The sequence below is a fragment of the Tiliqua scincoides genome, chromosome 6 (assembly GCF_035046505.1).
Source record: "Tiliqua scincoides isolate rTilSci1 chromosome 6, rTilSci1.hap2, whole genome shotgun sequence".
Lineage (NCBI taxonomy): Eukaryota > Metazoa > Chordata > Lepidosauria > Squamata > Scincidae > Tiliqua > Tiliqua scincoides.
Genome location: NC_089826.1, coordinates 75,032,240 through 75,053,453, shown reverse-complemented (window position 1 = coordinate 75,053,453; position 21,214 = coordinate 75,032,240). Strand labels below are relative to the sequence as shown.

The 21,214-nt window shown below is 44.8% G+C and overlaps 1 protein-coding gene and 1 pseudogene across 1 annotated transcript in view; both read left to right on the top strand.

The window, feature by feature from the left end:
- The window catches only part of PCDH7 (protocadherin 7), a 421,851-nt gene that overhangs the window by 29,537 nt on the left and 371,100 nt on the right, over window positions 1-21,214 (top strand). The window lies entirely within an intron of this gene.
- On the top strand, window positions 3,400-3,519 carry LOC136656652 (5S ribosomal RNA; annotated as a pseudogene).

Sequence of the window (21,214 nt, the reverse complement as noted above, 5' to 3'; positions counted from 1 at the left end):
TGAACAATGCATCACATGGCATCACAATGCATCACCAGCCTTTCTACCCAAAATAAGTGTGGAATCTGAGTGGTCAACCAAACAGCAGACCGGATCATCCAGGGAATGGGAGATCTATGCTTGCTTCCCCTTCCCACATCCCCTTCCCTGCTTCATCAAGTTAACTGTGCTTCTAATCCTGAGTAATTTGAAGGTAAAGAGTAAGAGGGATGGATGGGATTGTTCACAAACAGATCCTTCATTTCTCATAGCAGTGCATTATGTTCATTTTGCACATGTGGGTTGACTGAGTGGGAGGAAAGCAGAAATAGAGTTGCCTTAATTCTCTTGGGGATCCCTTCATGCCTGGCCAATGTGTTCTGATGCAGGGAAGAATCGTGGCCATATGTTTCAACTTTTCTGGACATGGGAGAGTCAGTGGCAAGACCTGGGATGGGCAACCTGGACAACTGTGTCACAGTCAAATGCATCCCAGTCATTGATGTCCCTGGACATTTGCATTGTTGTTTTTTTCTGTGTGTCCTGAACATTTGTGTCCCAGTTTATGTATACAGGTGGAGCCTATTTATCCGTTAGTTCCGTTCCGTGACTCGTAACGATTAGCAAAAAACGAGTTGTGCTAAATTCCATAGAGTTACGCAAATACGCTGCAGCCTGACACTTCCGGATGGAAGGAAACTAAGGAAGCTAGTGTGGAGAGGATTGTAGCCTAAATCTCATGCTTTGCATGCTTGTGTCAGCTGGAGTAGGAGAGCCTGCACCATCTGGGGGGGTTTGCTTGTGTTGGTGATTGCCTGCACCATCTCAGTGGGGGGGGGGGATTCGGCAAACACTCCCTGAGTTTTTTAAAGCAATCCCCTCTCCTCCCCCTCCTGCCAGCCCCCATTGTCAGCTGTCCCCGCTTCTTTCACAGGTGGGAAGCTGACCTTTTGAGAGTCCAGTCCTATGCATTTCTACTCAGAAGTAAGTCCCATTCTAGTCAATGGGGCTTACTCCCAGGAAAGTGTGGAGAGGATTGTAGCCTAAATCTCATTCTTTGCTTGCTGGGAAGGCTTGCTTATGTCAGTGATTTCCTGCACCATCTGGGAGGGGGGGGGGAGGAATTCAGCCTTTTTGCAGTGTTTTGGATGGCCTGGAAACGAAGCAGAGGCCAGTGCAGGGCAAAGGAGGCAAAGGTGTTTGTGACTTTCAGTACCCCCACCCCATTGAGACAAATCCGCAGATAAAAAATTCATGGATAAATTGGCTGCCCCTGTATTAATATCAGATGCAGTTTTTATTTTTAAAATGCAAAGGTAGAGTTGGGGTTCAGGTTAGGGCTGGGCTAAGAGGCATAGGATATATAACCTGGGGCTTGTTGCCCAGTTATAGTTTACTTTTTGCCCAGTTGTAGTGGGATGCAAATAACCGGTACACAAAAAAACTGGACATAAATGTCCAGGGGCACCAGTTGTTAAGGTAGGAAACTTGGGTATGTCCTGTTTGCAGAGCAGGGTGCATAAAAATCAGCAGAGCACAGCACACAGCAGAGTCTTTGAATAGCTGTTGTATTTTGAGCAAGGAGTTACACACATAGTAGTCAAAGCAGTCCAGGTCATACACATTGAATATAGCAGTCCCGAGTTACCTTATCCAAGTCAGTATCCAGAAATCACAGTCAGTCCAAGGTCATATACATGAACAGTAATCCCTTGGTCAAAGTCTTCAGCAGCAGTTTTACAGTTTAACACCTACTGCACTGGTGGAGTCGCAGACTGTGGCTTAAGTGGGCAGAGCAGCCAATCTGGGCCTCCACATCTAATTAGGGTGTGGCAGCCACAGGTGCTGTGTCATTCAGCTGACTCAGCTGCTTTCAACTTTCCTTGAACCAACTTGTTTGCTATGCCTCTGGCTATGTCTGAGCAGAGCTAACACCAGCGATCAGGACGCATTTGACCAGGACACAATCATTCAGGACGCAAATATCCTAGCACCAGGAATGTCTGAGTTATGTTAATCACATTTACTTATGTGTTATGCTACTAAAATTTCCTTCTGTGCTAGAAAGTGGAAGCTCTTCCCCACCCCTCCATGGAAAAATCTAGCATTTAAGAGGTAATGTTTGTATGGCAAAGAAGTAGAGGAATGTAGTTCAGTGAATCAAAGGTAGCTATTCAACTTTTTATTCCCAAGCATTTTGCTAGAAGCACAGAAAGATTTTTAATCATCCCAGCATGGCGGTTTTGAGTCTTTTTTTTATTAAATAGCTGAAGAATATTTGAGGAGAATTTGTCAAGAAGAAATATTTTCCTTTATCTTCTGTTCCTTTGTATCTAAAGCACTATACACGAAAGAAAATGAGGAACATGGTAAAGAAAACTGTAACTTTATGATTTTCAAAGGATAATTGATGGGACAAAGCTATTTTATTTATATAAAGTGTGCTTCTGCTTCAGTGTATGTGTGACACAGTATAAGAAACCTATAGAAATATTTATAGAAACCTGTGCATGTTTACCTGAAAGTGACAGCCCCAAACCTGAGGACTGATATGGGGCTCTGGATCTGGTGGAGCGGAGCTCTGCCGATCGCACCCCCTTCTGCCCTGCTCCCTCCCCCATCACATCTTCTCCCTGCTCTCCCCTGCCTCCCCCACCCCGGAACACCTCCCCCCCATGCTCCCACTCACCTCTCCATCACCTGGCACTTCTCATGACCAGGCACTTCTGACTGGCACTGTCCCAGCGCACACTGTCCCAGCTCCAGCACTGGGCCAGCAGTAATGGTCGCAGAAGTGCCTTACAGCACATTTGCGACAGTGTGTGCTGGCGGTGAGCTGGCGCGCACTCATCAGGACTGGGTTCCAAGTCCCATTGTGTGGAATGATGCTTTCTTTGAATTCAGTGGACTCAAGATTGCAGTCATAAGACCTGGTCCAGCTCTAGGGATAGACCAGTGGTGTAGCTAACACATCTGGTACTGGGGGGCACATATGTTTTTAACACCACCTCCTGTGTGGCCTCCCTGAAACTGAGAAGGCATGCAAAAACTGGAAATGCCTTTCTAAGGCCTCTAGAAGGCCTACTAAGGCTTGGGGACGCTGCACGCAGCCTCCCCGAGCTTCAGAAAGCCACTTTATTAGCTTTGGGTATGCCATTGGGGGTGTTGGTTGGCACCACCTCAATGCGTGGTACCCAGCGCAGTGTACCCCTCTTTGGTACACCACTGGGATAGACAACTAGTTGCACATAGCAATTATACATTGAAACTTGTTCTTCTGTTTTAGATGTTATTAAGACCTGTTTAGCTAGAAAACATTAGTCTCATTGGTAGGCAGGGCTATTGTTAAACCAATCGGACAAGTTGCTTTCAACCGGGCCCCACGCCTAAGGGGGGGCAGCAACTAAGGGAACTGCCTAAGTTGGCAGCAACTGTTACCCTGCACATGCCTGATCTCATCTGATCTCAGAAGCTAAGCAGGGTCAGGCCTGCTTAGTACTTGGGTGGGAGACCTCCTGGGAATACCAGGTGCTGTAGGCTTATACCAGGGGTGCCCAAACCCCGGCCCTGGGGCCACTTGCGGCCCTCGAGGCCTCTCAATGCGGCCCTCAGGGAGCCCCCAGTCTCCAATGAGCCTCTGGCCCTCTGGAGATTTGTTGGAGCCCACACTGGCCCGACACAACTGCTCTCAGTGTGAGGGTGACTGTTTGCCCTCTCACGTGAGCTGTGGGATGAGGGCTCTCTCCACTGCTTGTTGTTTCACGTCTGTGATGCAGTAGCAGCAGCAAAGGAAAGGCCAGCCTTGCTTTGTGCAAAGCCTTTTATAGGCCTTGAGCTATTGCAAGACCTTCATTCATTCATATAAGTTCATCTTTAATATATTCATTTATGTAAAATTATGTAAATGTATTCAAATTTGAAATGTAAATTAATTCTTTTTTTCTGCCCAGCCCCCTACACAGTGTCAGAGAGATGATGTGGCCCTCCTGCCAAAAACTTTGGACACCCCTGGCTTATACCATAGCCTTTCGAGACTGAAGGTTACCAAACACGCCTAAGGGGGCTCCACGCTAGGGTAAAAATAAAAAGTAGAATTAATATTTTTGCTAAATCACTTCACGGACACCAAAGCAAGTCATTCTGTGAGTATCCACTTCTCAAAGATAAACAGAAATAAAAGAGCAAAACCAGAGTCATAAGAACAGTCCCGCTGGATCAGACCATAGGCCCATCTAGTCCAGCTTCCTGTATCTCACAGTGGCCCACCAACTAGTCAACACATTGGAAGTATAAAAATAAAAAGAGAGAGCATCATAGAAATAAATTGAACTCAACTTCAAACACTGGGATTAAAAAAAAAAAGTTTTCAATAGATAGTAAAAAGAAAACCAAGAGGGGGCTAGCTTAATTTCTCAGGGCAAGGAATTCCACATAGTGGGTGCCACGAAAAAACCCTGTCATGGTCCATTCTTATACGCTTAACAACACTAGATGTCTGAACCAGCCCACAGTTGCTCCATAGAAAGACAAAGCGTTGGCCTCAAAGACCTGATACCGCATACTGCTTGAAAGTTGGTGTAGCACAGTGGTCTGCAAACTTTTTGGCACTGTGACCCATTTTGTCCTCTGTGGTCAGTTGTAACGCAATGCTCCTGAAAGTGCTGAAATGCTTACTGGGAGGTCCCGGAGGCCTCTTCCAGATCTTGCTGGGTCTGAGACGCTGTACAGGTCCAGCCTATTTTTACATGGATTTGACTCAACACGAATGGCCCCTGCAAATGAGAAGGAATGTGCTGATCCCTGGAGAAGGAGAAAATGCACCCCTTTAAAATCAGTTTAAAAAACAGAACAGTCCTTTAACAATAGCCTCCTTAATGAGAGAGAGCTGGCTGACAATCCATCAATCCTTCTCTCCCAGCGGAACCCTCCCTTCCCCCTGAGCACGTGAAAGAAAGGTGATCGCTTTGCATTGGTGAAGGAAGGGGCTGAGTGAAGCTTTCTAAGCTCTTGGAGGAGGACTGGTTGATGGATTTTCTTCTTAATGACTCTTATCTTAGAGTCAAAAGGTCAGCAAGGCTGTTTTTAAATCACTGGAGCAAAGAAACTTTGTTTTTTTAATTGATTTGCTATAGTGCGTTTCTTGCCATCCACGTGAGTGCTTGGAACGGAACCCATGCGAATAATGAGGTTCAACCTGTATTAACATCTGCGGGCCTCCGAATGGTCCACTTCTAGTGGATGCAACTTCTAGTTTGACCAGAAGGCACTTTGGTTTGCTTCTGTGGGCCATTCTGAGGCCTACAGAGGCCAATAGGGCCATGGGCCTCACACAACCCAGAAGAGGCCTCCAGGGCATCTGGATAAGCATTCTGGCACTTGCAGGAGCATTGCCTCTGGCACAGTGCATGTGGTGTCATGACCCACTGCACTAGTGGGTCATGACCCGCAGTTTGGGAAACTTTGGAACAACAGATTTGAGCAATGGACATCACTGGATTTGCTAAGCTATATTGTAACTGGTGTCTGAGAAAGAAGTGTTAGGCCCTGGATGATTTACACAGAAATGTATTTTCCTAATGGTTTCATAGAACAGGAATCAGAAACATAACAGGCATGAAACATGTCTACCATTGCATGCTCAAGATACCGAAGTATCTGTGTACACCAGTTCACAGTGGCCAAGGGTTTTGTTCTTCATTCCCCAATGGCTTCTCACGCTTTGAAGAATTTCCTTGGCTCTGTAATTCTACTCTCTGATCCTTCCTGCCAAACAGTTTCAGTATTCTCGCTGTCTCAGTGGGAGTCAGATGTCAGTGAGCTTCAAGCAGCCAAGTGATAAAAAGCAGGTTTTGAACACTGAATGTTTTGAAGGCCTGTTCACTCTACTGCAGTGGTTCTCACACTTTTTAGCCCGGGACCCACTTCTGACAATGACAATCTGTCTGGGGCCCACCGGAAGTGATGCCAGCAACCTGGAAGTGATGTCATAGCCAGAATTGACATCATCAAACAGAAAGTGACATCACTGTGATGTCAGAGTCGGACGATGTTTAAGCCTGAGTCGGAAGATGATGACCAGGTTTTGCCCACTTCCAAAATGGCGCCGCCTAGGTCTTTTGCCATCTTCCAAGATGGCTGCCGCCAGCTTCTTGCGACCCACCAGAAATTGGATCGCGACCCACCAAGTGGGTCCCGACCCACAGTTTGAGAACCACTGTTCTACTGGTTTGCAAAAAAAATATTGAAAGTTCAGCAGTACTAACTTGGGATTGTGTCACTATTTTTTTTTTTTTAACTTTGAAGCCAAAGCTGTTTTGAAGTGGAAAATGTTTGACACCAATGATGATGAACTCTTTCATTTTCGACGAGCTGATTTAAACAAAAGAAAATAGTCTCAAAATTTACAATACGCAAGACTTCGGTCTTTGTGTTCTATGCAGCAGTTCCCAAACTGTGGGTCTGGGACTCACCAGAGGGTTGTGTGACCCAATTTTTGTTGGGTCGTGAAACTGACAGGGAAGATTAAGCTATGAGCATCAAGGGTTAAACATGCTGCTAGTTGTGGGGGGCACTGTTGCCCGATCACCATTAAATCACACCCCACCACCACCATTGTCACACCCCACAAATCAAAGCCACAAATCAGGCAGCAACCTCTTTCTAGAGTCTCTAAAAAGTTTGGGAACCACCCTTGGGTTCTTTTCCTTCCGTGAGAGAAACCTGCCTTTGCTGTTGCAAAACCAGGCTTTCAAAAGTCATAAAGTGAGAACAGTAAGCTCTTAAAATGTGCTGAAGGAGACACTCATACTGTCACTAACGGCTGATGTAGTGCGGTCACCCAGAATGTAAGGTGTGATTCAAGAAATCCCTTCTTGAAATGTAGTAAGAATTTAGTAAGTGGCCAGAAGGCAAGTATGGTCTCTTGGTCTTGTTAGTTCTTGTCACCCTTCCTCCAGGGATACGACTAGCCTAGTTTACAAGATTATTTACTGTACATTGCAGTGGTCATGTTATTGGTTTCCTGTCACCAAAACTTATCTTCATGTTCTTATTCTTAGTATTTTTTAAAAAAAATATCTTTCTTTCTGACATGGAACGAGAATGCAGGGTACCTAGGCAGTCGCCTTTTCAGGGACTGCTTAGCTTTATCAAGGTATATTTATTCTGTGTCATCGGACCATGTTCGACTAGAAAGCATCACATGTGGCATGGCCTCTATAGCCCACCTAGGGACAAACAGACTTATATGGTAGAAAAGCAGGTCAGTGGTGCTACCTTCCACCACACCTCTAAAGTAATTCATGAGATGGGTGTTGTATGTTGAGGCTGGTTGGAAAAGGTCAGTAAACACTTACCTTTGTGTTGGTCTCCGGATGTTGCTCTATGACACTCCTCAGATTTATGACAGTTCCTTTGCTGGCGTGGATCTGAACCTGCTGGGGGGCAGGTCAGGTTTAGGACAGGGGCTCAGGTTACAGCTGCCGCTGCTGCCTATGAGACCTGCCCTGTCCCACCCCTATCCACCCCCACCACCAGCAGAAACCCACCGGTGATACATCTGCAGGGTGCCCCTGGTGGTGCACGGCTTCCGGGCCTTGCATTGGCAGCAGTGCTCCACAGTTCAGTGAAGAGGCTGTCGTGCCAGCACACCACACAGATAGGATTGGGCCATAAGATTAAAAAAATCCCTGTCCTCAGCAGTGTAGCTAGCTGTCCTAGAACTTGGCTCCTCTTCTGGTTCTCCCAGAAGAGGAAGACGTGGCAGTCTGGCCGCCCCCTTCCTTCTCCTCAGCAAGAGCCTCCAAAGGAGAAAGAAGGAGGCGGTGGGCAGATCATGCAACTGCCTCTTAGTGTTTCAGCAGCTTAGTGTTTCATTGGGAAGCTGGCAAAACACTAAGAGGTGGGGGCACAGGGAAGGGGAGGCGAAATCTGCCTGCCACCTTCTTCCTCGCCTCGCCCTTCTTCACGCCATAGTTTCTTAGTGTTTCAAAGTGATATCTGATTGGGATTTATTTATTCACATTTTTAAACCGCCCTTCCTCCAAAGAGCTCAGGGCGGTTTACACAGCTGCTCCTCCCCTCCTCCTTGTCCTCACAACAACCCTGTGAGGTAGGTGAGGCGGAGAGAAAGTGACTGGCCCAAGGTCACCCAGGAAGCTTTGTGGCTGAGGGGGGATTTGAACCTGGATCATCCAGGTCTAAGTCCACCTCCCAAACCACTACACCACCCTGGCTCTCAGTGGGATTGAAAACACCAAGCGGTGGCAACTAGCACTTTGGTTGGGCCTCACATGGGACCCCCTCACATGACACTTCAATGTTGTACCTAGGTTGCTATGCCACTGCCTGTCCTAATCTTAGACCTACTTGCATGCGCAGCAACCAAGACACTCTGAAGTATGGAAAGGCACAAAACTTGCCACACTTAAGTAGCCAAGAAACAAATATTGGCATCGTTCTAGTTTGCAGCACACGCACACACCTTCATGTGGAGGCTAATTGTTAGATTGGCTTTTTGCTTCGTAACTACTAGCTAGATTCAATTGTGTAAAGTACTTTAATAGCATAAACATAATTTATGTAGAAAATGCAGAGAAGCAGGAAAAAATGAGCTGAGGGCTCATAATTGCTGGGAAAAATATAGGTGACCCTGAGAACGTTGGCTTCCTCTGCATGCATTGTACCCAAGTGCAATTGCTTCGTTCAACTCAATAATTGAAATATTGCAACATGAAATGAGATCCAAAAGGAAATTTCTGATAGGCCAAGCCCTCCAGGCCAAAGAGCCATGTTATGCATAGATCCAAGGAGACCCATAAGCTACCAGAAGGCCTACACAGAGGGAAGAAGAGAATATTTTCTCTAGGGTGGAACAGGGGAAGGGACCGGTAGAGGCCTCGTCCATGCCCCACATTGGGCTGCAAAGCCCAACATGGAGTTTTTCAAGGTTGCGTCAGCAAAATTGCTGGCACAGAGTAGCCCCATTGCAGGGGATGGGGCTTGGGGTGAGGGGATGAAAGTCGCTTTCCCTCAAGAAGACCTCCCTGGCCCTGATGCCACTGTACCTGGTGCTGCCGGGGAGGATAGAGTTGGGCTGCCCATCCTAGATGATCCAGATTCTAATCCCTGCTCAATCATGAAGCTTCCTGGGTGACTATGGGTCAGTCACTATCTCTCAGTGTCACCCACCTCTCAGGGTTGTTGTGGCACAAGGCACAAGGAAGGGAGGAACTATGTACACCACCCTGAGCTTCTTGGAGGAAGGGCAGTATAAACATAGATAGATAGATAGATAGATAGATAGATAGATAGATAGATAGATAGATAGATAGATTGATTGATTGATTGATTGATTGATTGATTGATTATTTAAGCATGACAGTCTTCAGAGGAAATGAGGAATTTTTTTCCCCCATGCTTGATGTGCATAACTGTGCACAGGGTTTCCCTACATGAGTGCAAGAGCAGAAGCCTCACCAGGCTTTTAAGTTCAGCTGTGCGCTTGCACAGAGCTCACCTCATGTGCCTGCTCTGATCCCCAATTGAAAAACTTTAGCGATGGGCTGCTGCGACCATCTTTTTTGAAGCCTTCTAAAATCTGGAGCTGGCACTAGTATGTGTGAATGGCGGGGGAGGAAGAGAAACAGAATAGAACAAACTTGGGGCCAAGACAACAGTAATGGTTCTTAATATTTATTATACTTTTTGATGTGGTTTGAAGTGCATGTGCCAAGGACCCTGTCAGAAAGAGACTCAAGTTCATTTATTCTGCTACCCTTTTTACAGGAAAGAGTTTATTAGCTCTGGAAAATATTTTTGCAAGGCAATTACATCCTAATTCATGTCACTGCGCAGCCAGTTAATCATTGGCTTAACTGCAACCAGATGTACCCTAAGCCCAGTTTTCCATGTTGTGGTCTTAGACTGGAGAGTGCTTGGCTTGAAACTATGACATCAGAGGGCTTTTCAAAGCCATTTAGTTTTCCATGTTGTGGGTGCCATTTTTATTGTGTTGAACATGCCTCTCCCTGATGAAAGGCAGTTTTTCAGATAGCCATCTGGAGGGTAGAGAAAAGAGAGAGGTCTCTCTCTCTCTCTCTCTCTCTCTCTCTCTCTCTCTCTCTCCCTCTCTCTCTCTCTGTGTGTGTGTGTGTGTGTGTGATTACACTGTCCTCTAAGGCACCCCAATGGGGTCAGAAACCTCCGTTGTGGGATCACAGCAATTTTCGGGAATGAAAAAGGTTGAAGACTGCAGGACTAGAACACCACCAGGTTAAGGGGGAGGCATTTGATGTATACCTTCAGATACCAGGAGATTGTGCTATGTAATTGCACTAAAATAGCTTTCACTAGTGTCAGGCTTCATGGTAACTTTTTCTGCTCATGGATTAATTTATTTATTTTTATACAATCACATCTTTTCTTCACAATGACCATATGAAAAAGATCAAGCTGAGAGAATGACTGAACCACGTTCATCCATGTTCAGCTTCATGACTGTGTGGGGATTTCAACATAGTTTGAGTCTAGTCTAGTTTTTCCAGTCCAAATCCAGAACTCTGCTATTTTACCACACTAGATTCCAGTCTATGGCTGGATTACTTTTACTGTGCGCACACGTGTCTCACAGGAAATTGAAAAGCTTACCCTATTCCTTCTAAATTTCTTTAACTTTTGTCATTTTTTTAGATTATAAACCACAGGCAGAGACTGGGTTTAAAAAAAATTGTAATGAACACCTAGAATACCTTAACCACTTTTATAAATATTGAATCATGGGGAAGAGGGACGGACCTGTAGAAAGGCATTGCACTGTAACCCCAGTCTCTTACCAAGATGGTATCTGTTCAGGTGCTAGCCAGTCTGAAACATGAGCTTTGCAGTGTGGTTCATGATAAGAGATCTCTCATTGGCAAGAGATCTGTGAGTAAAATGCATCCATGCAATATGGCAAGGAAAACAGTGCATATTAATGACCAAAAAGCTAAGCATATCATTTGGGTGGGCAAAACTCCCTTTGGAATTTTGCTACTCCTATAAAAAATTCTTTGTCTTTTGGCTTCCCCTGAAATCCATCAGATGTTTTGCTTGAGGAGGAACTCGTATTCTGAATATTGCACCTAAGGCAGTCCTTAGGTGCAATCTGGTGACAACCTAGGGACGTGCTGAGCCTTCTCTGTTGCTCTAGCTTTAGCAAAACTTTTTTTTTGGCTTCCTGTGAAGTTCTTTACGTACTGTGCTCAAGCAGGAACCTCCAAACTTTGTTTCAATGTCAACATATTATGGAGTGGAAAGTGTGGCATGTGAACTTAGGTGTGCAGTCAGTTTTTGTTAAGGATGCTAATATACACATCCTAAATGACTCAATTTGGTGTTTGATAAGTGAGGAAAAGCAGAGCATTAATTACAGTTTACTGGCTGACGGTGCAGGAGGTGAATGGTATCTAAGTCAGTGACTGGCCTTAACCCATTGGTTGTGGGCAACACAATAAGTGTTGGCTTCATTTTCCTGGTAATAGGGGCTCACTCTGGAATGAAATGGGGGAGTGGCTTCAGTGTTAGTGCCACTGACTAAGGCTGGGGGCCTTGAAGAAAAAGTCTTGTACTGGATCTCCATAGCACTCCCTGCTGAACTGTTGGGTACTACTACTGCCACTGGTCCTGAGTGTTCAGGGGGGTGGTCTGGCCAAGGGAACCCTCTTATTGGGTGTGGGCCGACAGCCAGTGTTCCATATGGTTGACCCATGACACCACCCCACAAGATTACTCTTGCTCTTGAGGGTGTAGGAGGTAGGCAGAGAGCTGGAGTAGATGAAGACAGAAAAGGATAATCCTTGAAACTCTGAAGAAAGATCTCTTGGAGTCAGGAAGGAGAGGGAAGATGGGTGAGGCAAACCTCCTTTCTTCCAGCTGATGCTTCATTGGCAAAGTGGATTGGTTATGGCAAGAGTAAGCCCAGAACCAGTCTGGTACACTTTCAGCTGACCTGGCAATGGACAATTCCTTGCCCTGCTTTTCTGCATATATCCATGTGTGTTTGTGCTCATGCATGTGAAACAGAGTATGTGTGTCGCATCCTCTCTGCTCTGTGCTCTCTTGACTTTCTCCCAACGCTACACAATCTCACCTCTGTGATTGCCTCCGTCAGACTAGATTTTAAGGGTTGTTTGTGTGTTTGTATTCCTCCAGCAGTGGCTTCTGCATTTGCTCTGTTTTTCTCACTGTCTGTTTCTCTGTGTGGTCATGTCTGTTGTATTCTGGGTGATTGTGTTTGTGTTCACTGTGAGGGATTCACTGGCTTGCTGATTCTAAGTATTGTGGACCCTCCTTATCCATGAGCTCCTTATCCATGGGATTTCAGTATCTACGGACGCCAAGCCCACACCTGGAGGACCTCAGAAAGCCTCCCTGTCATGACTGGAAGACATTTCCGGTTTGCCCCACCATCATCTGGTCACATTGGGCAGTGTTGTAAGGCCCTCCAGCCACGGATTCAATTATCTACGCTGGAATTTGGTATCTGCAGGGGATCCTGGAACTGATACTGTATTCCCCACTGTATTTCTGTCCTGTAAATGGGAGAATGTTTTTCCTCTCCCCTCCAACTCCATATGTGTGACTTGATTTATAGTTTGTTGTTTGGCTCACATTCTTGAGTTATCTGCTTTGTGTATATCTTGAGTTCCTTGCCATGCATTCACTGATTGTGCTTCGGTTAAGTCTCAGTCACAATGCTCACCATCTGGAAAGTGAGATTTGGTTTTGGTTATGTCTTCTAAATGCTTAATTCATTACTCATCTATGGCATACACAGTGGGGCCTTGGTACCTGCGGGATATCCATTCCAGGACCCCCCATGAACACTGAATTCTGCAGACCATTAAATCAGTGGTTGGGCCTCAGAAGGCATAAACTGTAAGAACCTTCCAGTCATGTCCAGGAGGCCTGAGGTCTTTCTGCTATAGGCTCAGCATTTGTGGATACTGAAATCCACAGATGCCGAGGCCAGCTTGTTACCCTGCACATGCCTGATCTCGTCTGATCTCAGAAGCTAAGCAGGGTTAGAGCTGGTTAGTATTTGGATGGGAGACAGCATGGGAATACCAGGTGCTGTAGGCTTATACCATAGTCTTTCGAGACTGAAGGTTGCCAACCAGGTAAGGAGGGCCCACTGTGTATATTTTACACATACAACTTGATGCATAGTCAGCAGCTGAATAAGACCCCAATCCTATGCATGTCTACTCAGAAGTAAGTCTCATTATAGTCAATGGGTCTTACTCCCAAGAAAGTGTGGACAGGATTATAACCAAAATCATCTTGTACATGTAGTTCTTACTTTGTGCTTATAAAATAGTTATATTTAGTCTGGATTGTTAGCTTGCACATGCACATGATATCACATGCGGAAGGCATTGCTTGATGGCCAGAGATCTGTACGCACGCGCAATAGTGGTGTGCCAACCAACAGATTATATTTTATTTGCTGATCAGCTAAACTCTGCCCCCTCAGCTGCCATTCTTGGCTGTCAAATCCCAGGACTCTACTAAATAAAAAAATCAATTTCTCAAGCTCAAAGTCTGCCCACCCTGGTACACCAACACGGTTATTATCTGAAGATAGACTTGTTTACTGAGACTACTCCTGCGGAAATGCTACTGTGTGTGTGTGTATTATATGCAGTTTCTTGTGTTGTGCTCTCCATCCCACTGCTCTAATTACAGCATTGTACAGCATTGCAGAGCTGATATACAATTATTGAGCAAACATCCATCAGAACCAGTCCTGATTTCCACCACCTCTCAATAGACATGTGAAAATATACTTAATAACAATTGAGGTTCTGAGAGTCTCACAGTGCAATCCTGAACATGTTTACTCACATGCATGGGTTCAGTGGGACCTCCTTTTGGGAACGTGTCTATATAGGATTGTAGTCTCCAGAGTGGAGTGGGATAGAGCAGCTATTTTCAGCCACTGTGCCGTGACACATGGGTGCGCTACAAAGGGTCTGCAGGCGTGCTGCAGGAATTCGGGGAGGGTCATTTATTAGTAGGGCCATTGGGGCTGAGAGCCCCCTGACAGCAGCACGGTGTCCCTTGTCAATTGTAAAAAAAAAAACCTGATGGTGCGCCTTGACAATTTTAGTGCTTGTCAGTGTGCCATGTGATGAAAATGGTTGAAAATTGCTAGGTTAGAGTGTGGAAATAGGAGAGTTTGGTTCCAGTTATGAACCTCATTATATGGTGTTAAAAATGGGAATAGGCACTGTTGTCAAGTGGCTTCCAGATCTGAAGGTAGACAACTCCCTAAATGAACCAGGGGACATCCGCTAAAATTGAGTGTTGGGAGAGTTAGGACAGACAAAAGAAAATATTTCTTTACTCAGCGTGTGGTCGGTCTGTGGAACTCCTTGCCACAGGATGTGGTGACGGCATCTGGCCTGGATGCCTTTAAAAGGGGATTGGACAAGTTTCTGGAGGAAAAATCCATTATGGGTTACAAGCTATGACGTGTATGTGCAACCTCCTGATTTTAGAAATGGGCTATGTCAGAATGCCAGTTGCAAGGGAGGGCACCAGGATGAGGTCTCTTGTTATCTGGTGTGCTCCCTGGGGCATTTGGTGGACCGCTGTGAGATACAGGAAGCTGGACTAGATGGGCCCATGGCCTGATCCAGTGGGGCTGTTCTTATGTTCTTATGTAAAGCATCCTCAGTTGTACATGCACATATCTCAGTGCCGGCCTATTCATGAAGCTGACTGAAATGGTCCTCTCAGGCAGCAGACTGGCAGGATGTGTCCACCTCTGCCTATCCACACACTTTGACTGTGCCTCCTCTTCCTCTTCTCACTCCCAGGATTGGAAAAGTGAGTGGGGGACAGAGTCAGAGAGGAAGGCTACGGGAGAGGAGAGTGATGCGCTAGAGCATCAGAGAGCGTCTATCCCACCGTTCCCTTCTCTTCCATTCCATCCCCCTCTTTCAATGCAGGGTATGGGAAGGACAGAAACTGGAGCACGAGCAGATTAGGGGAAGCAGACTTTGGCACGCCATCTCCAGCGACAGGAGGTCTTAGCCCAGTCCCAACACCCCTTGTGGTGTGGATATTGCTTGAGAGTTTGTACAGACTGAGAGCTCTTTGTGCCGTTCTCCTCCTCCTGAGTCTTAGCGAAGACTAAGAACTCAAAAGGTTCAATTTAAACCTTGAAACTAATTCTGCTTGCTTGCAGCTGCTGGAAGACTTAGCTTGGCTTAAGATGCCACTGGGTCTCGCCAATCGCCTGAAGTTGGTAATAAATAAAGTATCACTTGCTAGCTATCAGCAGGCACCGTCTGTGTTGGGCAAAGCTCAGAAAAAAGCTGGCATTGTTAAAAAAAAAAAAAAAAAGTCCCGAAAGTGCATGTTCTTGTCTTTAGGCAAAGGCTGAAATTCCCCTTTGCAGTAATCTAATAAAAATGCATTAAGGTTAGCAGTAGGAACTTTGGAAGGGTTTTTCTTAACCTCTTGATGTAGGAATTCTCATTAAAATGTGCTAATGTAGATATGAAAGCTCCAAGGAGGCCCATGTCAAGGGATAAAATGCCACAGCCTTGAATATCACAGCTTGATGCTTGCTTAAATCACAGGGAAAACTGAGGTACTTCCTTATATTTTTATACATTTTTTTTAAAAAAACTATTTCGCCGTGTTTCAATACCTCAGGAATGGTTGAAGGCAGCAGACCTTGTGCTGATATTTCTCTGGCCAAAATACACAGTCCTGTGAAAGAATTAGGGTGCAGTCCTAAGCAACTTTCTCGCACTGACATAGCTGTGCCAATGTGGCGTGCGCTGCATCCTGCAGTGGGGAGGCAGTCGAGAGGGCTTCCTCAAAGTAAGGGCATGTTTGTTACCTTACCTTGGGTCTGCATTCTGGCTAAGTCAGTGCTGGAAAGTTGGTTAGGACTGAGCCCCTAAGGGGTGAAAATCTCTGGAACCTGAACCAGGAGTTCTGAGGCAGGATTATTTCCTCATAAGCTACCCGAGCTTGTGTATGCTGCAGGGACGTGTGACGTGAGGGTGGCAGGCGAGGCAAATCCACCCCACTGGCATCCTACAAAAATCACCACAGCTTAAACCGATGATCATGCATGCATTCCACCCACTTGTAACGAAGTGCGGTTGGAAGGTGTGCATGAACACCGGGTTAGGCTGTGGTGATTTTTGGAGGGCATCAGTGGGGCGGTTCTGCCTCAACTGCTGCCCCTGCACTGCAGGTCCCTGCTGTGTTGCAACATTAGACCTCTCTTCATCCACAGAAGGGAAATGGGCATGGGTGTCATTAGTTCCCAAATCTGCATTAGTGGGTTGCCTTATGCATCGGCATTAGTTGCCAAATCTGGCAATTTGAAATGTGGTTAGAACTGAAAACAGCTGAAAGAGCAAAGTGATGAAAGTCAAGAGGATGAAAGTCAAGTGGATGAAAGTCAAGGTATGGCTGTACTGGGAATTGAATTTTTTTGGGTTTTTTGGTCCTTATGTCTGTGACCCACCTTTCTGATTTTGCTCGCAACACCTGCTGCCTGCTGCACTTCCGCACCAAAAATTTGGTCTGGCTCCAGGACGAATCCTCAGCTGCAGTAAGTGACTTCAGAGACCTTGAGTTGTAGGATACCAGTTTCAGATATGGCTACCTGTGGCCCAGCCTGGACTGGACATAAGGTGTGGTGTTGAATTTCAGATTCCAGCAACAATGTCAGTCCTTTCTCTTTGTTTAAAAGTTTAGGATTGATCCAAGCCCCTAGGATAGTTTGGGGGGAAGACTGATTTGAAATGTGAAATATGAGATGTTTAATTAGTGAAGGTCCCAAAAGGAATTCAGGTCCATGAAACAACTTTGAACATTCCTAACCTGTCCATCAAAGACCCAGAAGACAGCTGTCACAGCCTCACAATGGCATTGACAGGAGCAGAAATGTAGCAAGCATTTCATTTTGTTTCTCATGTAGAAAATGTGATGAATTGATTCACTCCAAATTTGTTTGGGATCTAAGGTGCTTGGAGCTTGTAAAAGTTATGAATTAAGGTCTCTAAAATATAAGTGTTTAATGCGAATGACATTCTCAGACAATGTAGAACCTATTAGTTTGAAGCAGTAGATGTTGTCAAGCCCAAGGTACTTTTTTCATGGCTGCAATAAATGAAGGTCACATGGTAACACTGTTCAGAAAAGGATGTAAGACATTTGCAAAGATGGATTGTACCGTGAACTTTCCACCAATATCTTTTTTTAGAATCTCATGTACTTAACAGGGCTTCTAGCCTTAAGTTCATTTCATATTTGATGATACTAAATTACTTTTGTGCCATGTGATAATTACATGAATATCTTCCTTTTTAAGGCCATTTCCAATTAGATAAGCTCACAAGATTGTCTACGTTTCCCAAGATTCATTTGTTCTCATTTAGATTTATATGAAAACTGTTCTCCTAAGATAAAGGTGGTGATCCATAAAATACTTAAATTGGGACACTTGAATTTCAGCTGATTTTGCAGATTTCATATGCCAATTAATATATCCTTATAGAGAGCACCCTGACAGCTGATTTAATGCCATTTCACAAAGCATGACTGTAGACTAACATTGCAAAGATCTTTTTCTGGTCTTGCAAGTAGGAATGCATGCTTTCATTGAACTGGTCATTTTTTCAACCAACTATTCCATTAGTACAGTGGTTCTCACATATTTAGCACCGGAACCCACTTTTTAGAATGAGAATCTGTCAGGACCCACCAGAAGTGATGTCTTGAACAGAAGTGACATCATCAAGCAGGAAAATTTTTAACAATCCTAGGCTGCAATCCTACCCACTCTTACCCAGGAGTAAGTCCCATGGACTATTATTGTTAAAAGAATATACATAGTAGCTTGTTAAAATACAGGTCTGTAACATTTCCCCAAATGCAGTCACATACCATGGTAGCATCAAGTCTAATATATTAAAAATAAAAAATTGAAATGAATGGGGACTTACCTGAAACCTTTTCAGCCTAGAAAAGAGACGCCTGAGGGGGGACATGATTGAGACACACAAAATTATGCATGGGAAGGATAAAGTGGATAGAGACATGCTCTCAGATAACACCAGAACCAGGGGACATCCACTAAAATTGAGTGTTGGGAGGGTTAGGACAGACAAAAGAAATTATTTCTTTACTCAGTGTGTGGTTGGTCTGTGGAACTCCTTGCCGCAGGATGTGGTGACGGCATCTGGCCTGGATGCCTTTTAAAGCGGATTGGACAAGTTTCTGGAGGAAAAGTCCATTATGAGTTGCAAGCCATGATGTGTATGTGCAATCTCCTGATTTTAGAAATAGGCTATGTCAGAATGCCAGATGCAAGGGAGGGCACCAGGATGCAGGTCTCTTGTTTTCTGTTGTGCTCCCTGGGGCATTTGGTATGCCGCTATGAGATACAGGAAGCTGGACTAGATGGGCCTATGGCCCGATCCAGTGGGGCTGTTCTTATGTTCTTATGAAATTGGCTCACAACCCACCTAGTGGGTCCCGACCCACAGTTTGAGAAACACTGCATTAACGATTGGGCTTCTTTCTAGTAGTTAAATTACTGGTACATGCATTTAAAAATTTGTGTAAACAGAGGTATTTTGTTTTGCTTTTTCAATTAGCATTGCATTTCAAGAACACTAAGTAAAGCCTCCTGAAAAATGTGTTATATATAATACATTTGGACTGTAATGAAATGACCAGGAATTACAGCATTGCCTTAACCTGGAATAAAAACAAATTGACTGACAGCTCTCCTGAATTTTCACTGACCCTTCTGTGGACTTCACTGCCTGCATTTATGTCATTATTATTCCTTAACATCATCTGATTGAAAAAAACAGCACAGGCCAGACAGAGCCTGTCTGTCGATTTCTAACAATAATGTATACCAAGATGATTATCTGGTAAAATAATAGTGGGTATTTTTTTGTGCAAGAAAACAAAAATATCTTCTTTGTTTCTTTAGGAAAAATTGCTTGTATGGACATTTTATTTCCCTGAATCACACTCATTATCAAAAGTTATTTATTCTTTTTTGCCTTGCTGGGTGAGCTCATGATAGGACTATTTATATTGACCACTTTTACTTTTATTCAAATTGATTGCACAGCCTTCTTTCCTTGCTCACTTCCTTTTATTATAATAGGATATCTGCAAATCAATGGAAGATGTTAAATTAAAATGCTGTACCCCTAGAGGACATTTAGAGATGGAGGGAAAAAAATTGTATTCAAAGGAAAATATTAGTCTTGCCTTATTGCGAACATTTGCAAGCTGTGGACTTCTGTTGAAGAGGCAGCTTGAACACCATTTTGTTCCTCTTTTCTGGAAATAGAAGTCATACAGCCAAATTAAACATCACAAAAATTAAAACTCTTCTCATTTTCAAAAGACATTTCTTTTTATGCTTGGACCAACCACCGGCAAGATCAAACCCACACAAAATGTGATTCATTATCAGACTGTATGCATAGATCAACTGCCTGATCTATACAACCTGTCTATTTCTTTCATACAATTTGTAAGCTGTATAAGGCACTTTTGCGACACTTTCAGGCCAGTGCAAGGGACTTGTGTCAGCTCAGGTGAGGGCTAGGATTGTGCTGTTAGCCGTTTTTGAATATAATTTGGTAGGGCTGCTGGGATCTAGAAAACTTGCTTTGAGGGCTGTATCTGGCCTGCTCACCTCTGGTTTGGCTATTCCTGCCTTGACAGAAAGGTTCTTTGTAACTTTGCATTAAAACGTTAGTTAGGAACAGAATGTTAATTAAAAATGCTGTATGCTTCTAATTGGGAGAAAAGTCCAAAGTCTCTTGAGTCAAAGAACTGAGACAAACTACGTCTGTTAGGAGACACTGGTGGTTTGGGAAGCTACGTCATAGGAAATGTTGGAACGTCTTCTGGGAAGGAACAATACCCCTAATCGTATGTATTGAATATTGTTCAGGGGGGTAAACGACGTGGATCTCTGCATTCTCAGGAGCCCTCATATATATTATGCACACACTGACGATGATATCAGCGTTTTGCTTTACGAGTGATAATTGAGCAATGGGATTCTGCAAAGAATTTTGTCATCGTCGTTAAACATTTGGCATTGACAAGTTGAAAATAAAGGAAAAGTTTTTAAACATTTATTATGAGAAACTTTATTGAGACGGAAAATAAGAATGAACATATGGAAAGCACATGGATGAAGTATGGGCTGCACGCTAAGGAAATCTAGGCTACATTTTGGGTCATATTTTGTGCCGTCCATGAAGCAAACTAGGTGGTCTAGGGCTGGGCACTTTCTCATTCAGCCCAATCCTACATAAATCCCCCCCGCCATTGCAGTCACACCAGAGGAGTGCATGCTGCATTCACAGGGGGAGCAGTTCGAAAGATCTCCTCTGGGTAAGTGAACAATCATTCACTTACTCTCAAGAAAGCCTCCCCCACCACCATGGGATTCCTTGGACCCATCCTTCTATTTTGCAGGCATAAATCCAAGGCATGTAGTGGGGGGGGGAAAGGGCTAGGACATGGGTACACACAAGTGCTGCCAATCCCACTCCTGGTCCATCTACCTCCCCATCTGGCAACATCTCAGTTCCACCCTCTCCCTGCCTTGTTCCACCTCTGCCACCTTAAGACTAATTGTCCCTGGCCTGATGGAGGGCCTCCCTTGCTGCCACTGCTTGCAGCAGCACACACAAAAGTTTACAACAGTGGATGAAGAGCTTTTGCAGGCTGCATCTGGCCATGGACTTTAAGTTTGACATCCCTGGCCTAGACATGGGGAGAGAATTAAAAGGGGATCTCAAGCATGTCTGCAGGAATATGGGGCTGGAAATAAACCCTGTTGGCAATGCAGGTGGTGTCAAACAGAGAGTGGGTGTCAATGGGCAATTTTCACAATGGAGAGAAGTGAAAAGCAGTGTGCCCCAAGGATCTGTCCTTGGACCGGTGCTCTTCAACCTGTTCATAAATGACCTGGAGACAGGGTTGAGCAGTGAGGTAACTAAGTTTGTAGACGACACCAAACTTTTCCGAGTGGTGAAGACCAGAAGTGATTGTGAGGAGCTCCAGAAGGATCTCTCCAAACTGGCAGAATGGGCAGCAAAATGGCAGGTGTGTTTCAATGTCAGTAAGTGTAAAGTCATGCACATTGGGGCAAAAAATCAAAACTTCACGTATAGGC